The 9,851-nt window shown below is 39.8% G+C and overlaps 1 protein-coding gene and 1 long non-coding RNA gene across 5 annotated transcripts in view; one reads left to right on the forward strand and one right to left on the reverse strand.

Moving 5' to 3' along the window:
• LOC110442966 (frizzled-5-like) overlaps positions 1-9,851 on the reverse strand; it is a 144,302-nt gene that overhangs the window by 86,991 nt on the left and 47,460 nt on the right. The window contains exon 1 of one of the 4 annotated variants that reach the window (XM_021486864.1): positions 7,802-8,132. The exons of the other annotated variants lie outside the window; for them this stretch is intronic. The gene's annotated coding sequence lies outside the window, so the exon portion shown is untranslated. Of the gene's footprint in view, positions 1-7,801; positions 8,133-9,851 lie in introns of those variants that run through there. 4 annotated transcript variants of the gene reach the window in all.
• LOC110442968 overlaps positions 1-9,851 on the forward strand; it is a 101,922-nt gene that overhangs the window by 38,918 nt on the left and 53,153 nt on the right. The window lies entirely within an intron of this gene.

Raw genomic sequence — 9,851 nt, forward strand, 5'->3', positions numbered from 1 at the left:
TGTCCCTCGGTCAGTCTGTTAGTCCACTGCCAGTATTAACAGAGGGGGCTATAGGTTTGTACTATGTCCCTCGGTCAGTCTGTTAGTCCACTGCCAGTATTAACAGAGGGGGCTATAGGTTTGTACTGTGTCCCTCGGTCAGTCTGTTAGTCCACTGCCAGTATTAACAGAGGGGGCTATAGGTTTGTACTGTGTCCCTCATCAGTCCGTCAGACCCCCAGTAGGTGACTGTCAGTATATATTATCAGAGGGAAATATTAGTTTGTAATATATCCCTCAGTCAGTCTGTCAGTCCCCCATTAGTTGTACCAGTATTATCCCCCAGTAGGTGACTGTCAGTATATATTATCAGAGGGAAATATTAGTTTGTAATATATCCCTCAGTCAGCGAGGGGGCTGGCTAAACACTTGACCAGTATTATCAGAGGGGGCTCGCTATAAGTTTGTACTATATCCCTCAGTCAGTCTGTCAGTCCCCTATTAGTTGTACCAGTATTATCCGAGGGGGCTGGCTAAACACTTGTACTATATCCCTCAGTCAGTGTGTCAGTCCCCCATTAGTTGTGCCAGTATTATCAGAGGGGGCTCGCTATAAGTTTCTACTATATCCCTCAGTCAGTCTTTCAGTCCCCCATTAGTTGTACCATTATTATCAGAGGGGGCTGGCTATACGCTTGTACTTTGTCCCTTAGTCAGTCCACCTGTCTCCCATCAGTATAACCAGTTTTATCAGAGGGGCCTATAGGCTCAGTCAGTCTGTCAGCCCTCCATTAGTTGTACCAGTATTAACAGAGGGGGCTAGCTATACGCTTGTACTTTGCCCCTCAGTCAGTCCACCTGTCTCCCATCAGTATTACCAGTTTTACCAGAGGGGCCTATAGGCTCAGTCAGTCTGTCAGCCCTCCATTAGTTGTACCAGTATTAACAGAGGGGGCTATAGGTTTGTACTATGTCCCTCGGTCAGTCTGTTAGTCCACTGCCAGTATTAACAGAGGGGGCTATAGGTTTGTACTGTGTCCCTCGGTCAGTCTGTTAGTCCACTGCCAGTATTAACAGAGGGGGCTATAGGTTTGTACTATGTCCCTCGGTCAGTCTGTTAGTCCACTGCCAGTATTAACAGAGGGGGCTATAGGTTTGTACTATGTCCCTCGGTCAGTCTGTTAGTCCACTGCCAGTATTAACAGAGGGGGCTAGCTATACGCTTGTACTATATCCCTCAGTCATTCTGTCAGTCCCCCATTAGTTTTACCAGTATTATCAGAGGGGACTGGCTATACACTTGTACTTTGTCCCTCAGTCAGTCCGTCAGTCCCCCATTAGTTGTATCAGTATTATCAGAGGGGGCTGGCTATAAGCTTGTACTTTGTCCCTCAGTCAGTCAGTCAGACCCCCATTAGTTGTACCAGTATTAGCAGAGGGGACTGGCTATTCACTTGTACTATATCCCTCAGTCATTCTGTCAGTCCCCCATTAGTTGCACCAGTATTATCAGAGGGGGCTAGCTATAAGTTTGTACTATATCCCTCAGACAGTCTGTCAGTCCCCTATTAGTTGTACCAGTATTATCTGTTAGTCCACTGCCAGTATTAACAGAGGGGGCTAGCTATACGCTTGTACTTTGCCCCTCAGTCAGTCCACCTGTCTCCCATCAGTATAACCAGTTTTATCAGAGGGGCCTATAGGCTCAGTCAGTCTGTCAGTCCCCTATTAGTTGTACCAGTATTATCTGTTAGTCCACTGCCAGTATTAACAGAGGGGGCTATAGGTTTGTACTATGTCCCTCGGTCAGTCTGTTAGTCCACTGCCAGTATTAACAGAGGGGGCTAGCTATACGCTTGTACTTTGCCCCTCAGTCAGTCCACCTGTCTCCCATCAGTATAACCAGTTTTATCAGAGGGGCCTATAGGTTTGTACCCTGCCAGCAATCATTCGATCAATCAGCATAGATTTTCTAGTCCCCCATTAGTTGTACCAGAATTATCAGAGGGGGCTGGCTATTCGCTTGTACTATATCCCTCAGTCATTCTGTCAGTCCCCCATTAGTTTTACCAGGATTATCAGAGGGGGCTCGCTATACGTTTGTACTATATCCCTCAGTCGGTCTGTCAGTCCCCTATTAGTTGTACCAGTATTATCTGTTAGTCCACTGCCAGTATTAACAGAGGGGGCTAGCTATACGCTTGTACTATATCCCTCAGTCAGTCTGTCACTCCCCCATTAGTTTTACCAGTATTATCAGAGGGGCCTGGCTATACACTTCTACTTTGTCCCTCAGTCAGTCTGTCACTCCCCCATTAGTTGTACCAGTATTAACAGAGGGGGCTATAGGTTTGTACTATGTCCCTCGGTCAGTCTGTTAGTCCACTGCCAGTATTAACAGAGGGGGCTAGCTATACGCTTGTACTATATCCCTCAGTCATTCTGTCAGTCCCCCATTAGTTTTACCAGGATTATCAGAGGGGGCTGGCTATAGACTTGTACTATATCCCTCAGTTAGTCTGTCAGACCCCCATTAGTTGTCCTAGTATTATCAGAGGGGACTGGCTATACACTTGTACTTTGTCCCTCAGTCAGTCTGTCACTCCCCCATTAGTTGTACCAGTATCATCAGAGGGGGCTGGCTATAAGCTGGTACTTTGTCCCTCAGCCAGTCTGTCAGTCCCCCATTAGGTGTACGAGTATTATCAGAGGGGGCTGGCTATTCGCTTGTACTATATCCCTCAGTCATTCTGTCAGTCCCCCATTAGTTTTACCAGGATTATCAGAGGGGGCTGGCTATTCGCTTGTACTATATCCCTCAGTCAGTCTGTCAGTCGCCCATTAGTTGTACCAGGATTATCAGAGGGGGCTGGCTATATACTTGTACTATATCCCTCAGTTAGTCTGTCAGACCCCCATTAGTTGTACCAGTATTAACAGAGGGGGCTAGCTATACGCTTGTACTATATCCCTCAGTCAGTCTTTCAGTCCCCCATTAGTTGTACCAGGATTATCAGAGGGGGCTCGCTATAAGCTTGTACTATATCCCTCAGTCATTCTGTCAGTCCCCCATTAGTTGTACCAGTATTATCAGAGGGGGCTAGCTATACGCTTGTACTTTGTCCCTCAGTCAGTCCACCTGTCTCCCATCAGTATTACCAGTTTTATCAGAGGGGCCTATAGGTTTGTACACTGCCAGCAATCATTCGATCAATCAGCATAGATTTTCTTTGGCATATCTTATAAATAATCTGTCACCTATAATTAGCAAAACCTTGTATGCGAGTACCTGTTCGGATGTCATAGTATCACCTACTGACATTTGGTTCCGTGGCACACTTTATACAGAGTTATGGCCCTTTGTTCACTGTTCATCCCTTCATTCAGGGCATATCTCAGGTGCTGGTACTTACTGCATATCAAATATGTATATACAGGTATGTTGATCGATGTCAGAGTCGAGGAGAGAAACAACTTAACAGTTTAAAATGAACTCTATTCATTTCTGTACATGCTGAATAGGCAGCACGTCTGGTGTTACGGCCCCAGCATTGACAGCTATACAATAAACCGACACAAAACCAGGATGATCAATTTTTCTCTGTATATTTATCAACAGTATTGTTTTTTTCAGCTCTTGACACATCACGGCAATAATAGTGTCATAACTGTGGGGTGATTTTGTTGTTATTAAATTTCTCACTGTTTTTATGTTTCCTTGAATCATTAATCAAGATGTGATTACATTATTCCGACTCTGAACATGAAACTCTAACAATGCTCAACTCGGACTTGTTGATATACAGCAGATCGAGTTCTGAATCGTACCATCAGGGCTGGGGATACTAATGTAGGGCATGTCACGTTTGTTTAACACTTTGGAAGGGTTTTGTAGTTTAAATAATCAATTACTGTTCACTGACACAAAGCCCCAAACCAAAATATTTAGGTATTTAAAATTTATAATGTTTTTTTTTTTCATTTCAAGTCGCCATCTTGATGTCATGTCGATTGTTGAAAATGTGACATCTCAATGTTAGGTAGTCGTGCCCATTGTCTTAACTTAAGGGTAGCATTAGATGTTTATACATGAGGTCATACAGAAAAACATAGGACATGGTAACGGGTGTAATCAGTAGTTAAATGACCTACATACCGCTGTCTATGATATCAATTACAGATATGTTGTATTTTAAAATGAGATTAAAAAAAAAAGGTCAAATGGGCATCTACATAACACATCTATATCAGTGACCTTCAACCAGGATCAAGGTCAAATTTATTGAAACAATTTTGAAAGGAAGCAGGCTCTACTGAGCATTATACGTACTCTACACCTTATGGATCTTGCTTAGAAACCTTTAAGGTATTTAACTCGTGGGACTTTCAAAGTTGGTCAAGGTCATCTATTTGAACAACCTTCGTAGCCCTTCACCCCAGCATACTACAGGCAAAAAGTGCTATGATTATAGCCATCTTTCTTATTCCAAAGACTTTTTGATTCCTCTGCTTTTGAATATTTGACCTTGTGACCTTGAATAAGGGTCAAAATCATATCCTTTGCAAACTTTGCAACCCTTTTTTATGAGCAATCTACTGCCCAATTACCAGGACCATTGCTGAAAGTAAAAAGGTAATGTTTGGTCAGCTGCCTAGGAAGCTACCAGCCACATATCATGACCCTATGCCCAAATGATTGTAAGAAAAATCTGTAAGAAAAAGTGAATAAATGTGCATAGTGCTATGTATTGATATCTGCAGCAAAGATAGACTTGGAATATCAACATTTCTAAATAATATACAGTCAAACTTTGTTACACTTCCACCATTTGTCCAGAGAAAGTTTGGTCTTATAAAAGGGTTTGACAATAAATTAAGGGAAATATTATTATGACAGAATTCTGAAGAAAACTGGAAAAAGGTCAATGAAATAAGGGGCATTATATCATGGTTCTACTGCAATTAATGGGGAAAAAATGCACTGATGCAATACTGCATCTAAATTTAACATTCGTTTCGAGAAATAAGGAAAACATAGATCGAAATTTATTTTAGAAATAGGGATAAGAACCTCCATTCCATTGCGTTACAGTTTATAAGTTGTATGTCTACCTGTACAGGTAGAGAGTTACCTGCACAGGTTAGTGCATTAGTTGACCTGTCAGGTCATTTTCACCTGTACAAGACCTGACACCTGTCAGTTGATACATGGGAGATAGAATGCTGTACATAAAAAAAATCAATTTTGTAATAAATTTATCGAGAACATGTATTTAAATTTGACTGTTTTGTAGGGTTGCATGGGACATGTAAAATTCTAATGCTAACTTGTGTTTATCAATTACACTTTAGACCTTCAGACATGTACATAATGTATAGGACGCAATATATCATTAATGTGACAACACATATGTTTTCCAATCTATATATTTTTAGGGTCTGAAAATTGGACCTGTTCCCAATAACATTTACAGATTATTATTTTGGTTTGCGTGTGCAGTAGAACCTTGTTAGTCCTGACACTTTGGTTTGTTTGTGAAATCAGGAACCCTCTATTATGTTATCTCAGGTATTTGTCTCTTAAATAGTGTAGGATTCTGGAAGTGGAAGAACATTTTCTTGATAAATTTCTTGATAAGAATATATCTTTTTAATGAATTTTTGGGATCAATTTAGAATTAGGAAAAAATACCAATGTAAACAAATCAGCGTCAAAGTCATACTGCAACAGGAAATGAGTTTCCACCGTTGATTAATGATGTTCCATTGTTCAGCTATAACACATAAATTGTATATATACCTATATCTGGTGCAGTTTTTCTGGGTGGACTGCAGAATTTCTGGGCGGCTTTAACCCGGCCTGCCAGGAAGTGTTGAGTGTTGTTTTTGACTGATATGTCACGAAAAAAGTTATTTCAGCACCTGTGTCTACTTCCTGTTTGGGTGTGTAACGGTGTTTAGGGGGTCAGGTCTGGAGGTGAGTTGGCCCTCGGAGGATAATTATCCCAGACCCATTAGCTCAGTGTTATCAGCTCTGATTCTTGATAGAGTGATCACATGGCCGACACTCGGGGCCAGTGAACAGGGCCAATTTATTACAATTATGGTATGCTCCCTGCCACACTGATCTGACTAAGTTCTCTCTTCCTTGTCTTTCTATAGTTGTTAATTATCATGTCAGGTGAAAGACTGCAGCTAAATCACTCCCTGTTTTGATTGGTCAACTTGAAATTTTCAAATTTGAAAGTTTTTATTTAGATCACAGAAACAATTCTCCATTTATACTTTCTTGTTTAGCTTCATTTCCAGTAAATTCTATTTAATTTTTCAGCACAGATATAAGTCTTTTATTTGTCAGTTTGAAATGTGTATTAAATTAACAGTTTAGAGATTACAGAAGTATATTAACTGATTCTTGAATGTTTTATTTAGTACAAATATTTTATGCCACACTCGGCATAGACTGGCCACCTAAGTTTTTATGCTATTTCTCAACTGCATTTTCTCGCCCTAGTGTAGAACTAAGGTTTTTCCAAGTGATCAAAATTATTAGATTTATTTTATTCGAAATGATTCAATGTTTCAGAGGTGGGGGCAAGTCTACACTCTGCAATGGCGACCAGACTTTGGAAGGGTTAAGTTGTCAGGTTAACAAGATTTCAGATATATACTACTTGCATTGCTGTGATAAAGTGTCCATAGAGCCGGAGAGAGTAATTTTTTCGCTACCTATGCTAGAAAGAGGAATTGATGAAGATGTCAGTGCTTCAGATAGCGGTTTCACCAGAACATAAGGTACAGGAGGTCAGACATTAGTACATTTGTATAGCAGAAGGGGGGACCTAGCTCTGCAAGAACTTGATATCTAACCATCGGTTTCGGCTTAAAAAAAAAAAAATGCTATACACATGTTATACTAAAAATATACTGAGTATATTATGTGCATAATTGATCCTCCTTTTTTTGAGGCAGATACCTGTGGTCTAACTTGAGCAAACTTGTAATACATATTTTTCTCCTGTGCTAAAAATCTTTTTTTTTGGCGAAAATAACTTTCTTGGCTAGTCCAGCCCGGACACTCGTAGGGTAAGATATTAGAAGGGTTCATCGGACACTCGTAGGGTAAGATATTAGAAGGGTTCATCGGACACTCATAGGGTAAGATATTAGGAGGGTTCATCGGACACTCGTAGGGTAAGATATTAGGAGGGTATATTTGGACTATACATGGTATCAATGCCAACTACTCTACCATAATATGAAGTCATCTTTAATATATATATATACTGACATTATTAAATTTCAATTATGATGTTTTAAACATTTATAGCTTCATCTGCACATATTGAGGTGATAGAGAAATCGCATGTTGATAAAATTAAACTGACTCGTTAAAACTGTAAAAGATCGTGGAAAAAACCTGACAAATTAAAATGAAATCTTGTCCGACTCTGTAAAGATAGGGAAAAACCTGATAAATTCAAATGAAGTCTTGTCCACAACTGATCCTTTATTATCTTAGTGAACTTGAGTGAGGAATTTAAAAAAAAATGCTCATTGCTTATTTCCCCGTCCTATTGATAATAAAAAAAACTTGCATTTATATTATAATATATAAATCTTATTTATATGTTGCCTTATTAAAAAAGAATTAAGCTTTGCAGTAAAATTATTTAAAGTCCATCCAATTTCTTTCTATAATTTTTCTCAATGATGCATCATCTTTTGAAGTAAAAAAAAGAAATGCAAATCAAAACTGCTTTTAATATGGCTCTTTTGTCCTTGAGTAAATGGTGAACACCAATCTTAAATTTATAATTACCTGTTCTGTTGAATCCGTATAAGCTGTTTTAATCCAATAGAACACGGATACACATTTCCATTGAGTTATGAATAGCTATGAAATATCCCACAGCTTTGACACTTAAATTGTCAGAGAGTTCAGTACGAGTATAGCATCCTCAGTATGTACAGGTGAGGTTTGTGTGAGGAGCTACACAGATGGAACCTGTTTCTGTAGGGTTTGAGGCACTGCTGTGGGTAGGGATCCTTATCAGAGTGTTGCAGTAGGCAGCTATATCATCACCTCTGTAACAGCCTGGCCACAAGTACACCAAGTCATGTGAAGTTTCAAAACCTGTCCTAAATGTTTCAAATGTCCACAATTTTTTTTGGATTCTTAAAATTTTCTGGTTTAATTTTTGTGTTGATTTTCCCTTTCAAAGATACAACTGATGACAAAACAAGATGTTATATTCTAAAACAAATTATGTCCATTTAAATGTTTAAAAAATTAACACTCTAATAAATTATTTAATTTCAAATTTTTCACATTCCTGGTCGTATTTCATGTTTTTTTTTCCGTTAATAAATGTTGACAACCTCCCAGTTTTGACTCCACATTCCCTCGGTTCTGTAGTAATCTGTCACTCCCTCCACTGTTACATTCCAAGAGACCCAGATATGTCAGGTGATTATTTTGGAGGTATTTTTTACCTGGCGTCTGCTGCGAAGAATCTAATGGTTTGAATCTGAGGAGATAGATTTTACCTGGTATATACCTAGCCGACCTGTGAGGAACTGAGGAGTCTGTATACACCATGTGGTCATATTCTTCCCCCCTTCCCTTCTCTCTGTTCCCCTCCTGCTGCTTCCCCCCTCCCCCTTCCCCCCTCCCCCCCTTGCACTGTACAGTGATGCAGAGTCTGGGCCTATGTACCTAGATAGGGCGAGCCAGAAGGACTTGATCAGCCTGTAGTGTCACACTTAGTCAACTTGACGATACAGGATTTCGAAGAAATTAATTTTACTTTAATATAAAGCTTAGTATGTGTCCATATAATGTGATCAATTCGAAATCGAACAGTTTGATTTCAATAAGGAAGCTTTATGGCCGATTTAGAGGGGCCGCGGGAGGCTTGGCGCCCAATCCCTCGCAGCCAGTTGGTTATTTTTAATTTTTGTATGTAAAATTATACATCTCTGACATTTTCCTGAAATTTACCTTCTGTCTTTAGGAATTCGGGCCTACAGCTTTTTAAAGTCCTATCCTCGCCAATAAGGCTTCAGGAAATATTGTACTGAAACTTTGTTAAACAGATGTATGTAAGCTGGCCAGGCTTTGGTTTGGGAGGAGTGGAACAGACCTGCCATGCTGTCATGGGCAAATTGACCATGAGATAAGCTTATCTATCATCAGATTAGGGAGAGAAAACACCACACTAATCACTGCATGTTTATGGACGAGGGGCCACCGCATGTGTTTTGTTAATGACTGGGGGCTGGTACGGAGGAGGGAGGGGTTCTCTTCCTTCAGCAGAGGGAGGGGTTGATATTCCTTCAGGGTTCATGTCCTTTGAGAGTCAGACAGAAAGGGAACAAGTTCAAGATTCATTTTCTCAATATGTACTTAACGAAATAATTAAATTATACTGTTTGTTACAAAAACAAAATTAAGCAAAAAACAAAATGCCATTAATGAAATTCAGGGTGGATTCATGACACCCTTTCAGTGTTACTGTCTTAACATGTTTTAAAAACACTTAATGGACATGAATGAGACATATGTATATATATATTTTTTGAAGCTGTTGACTTGATAGTGACAATTGGATAAGGGGTTGCTGAATAGTTAACAAGCTAGATTAGTAAGTGGTGGCTAGATGATGGGTCAACAGGATTATTGATGGTCTGAAATGAGCAAATCCGATTAGTGGTGGCTAGATAATGGGTCAACAGGATTATTGATGGCCTGAAATGAGCAAATCCGATTAGTGGTGGCTAGATAATGGGTCAACAGGATTATTGATGGTCTGAAATGAGCAAATCCGATAAGTGGTGGCTAGATGATGGGTCAACAGGATTATTGATGG

Source organism: Mizuhopecten yessoensis, unplaced genomic scaffold (assembly GCF_002113885.1).
Source record: "Mizuhopecten yessoensis strain PY_sf001 unplaced genomic scaffold, ASM211388v2 scaffold716315, whole genome shotgun sequence".
Taxonomy (NCBI): domain Eukaryota; kingdom Metazoa; phylum Mollusca; class Bivalvia; order Pectinida; family Pectinidae; genus Mizuhopecten; species Mizuhopecten yessoensis.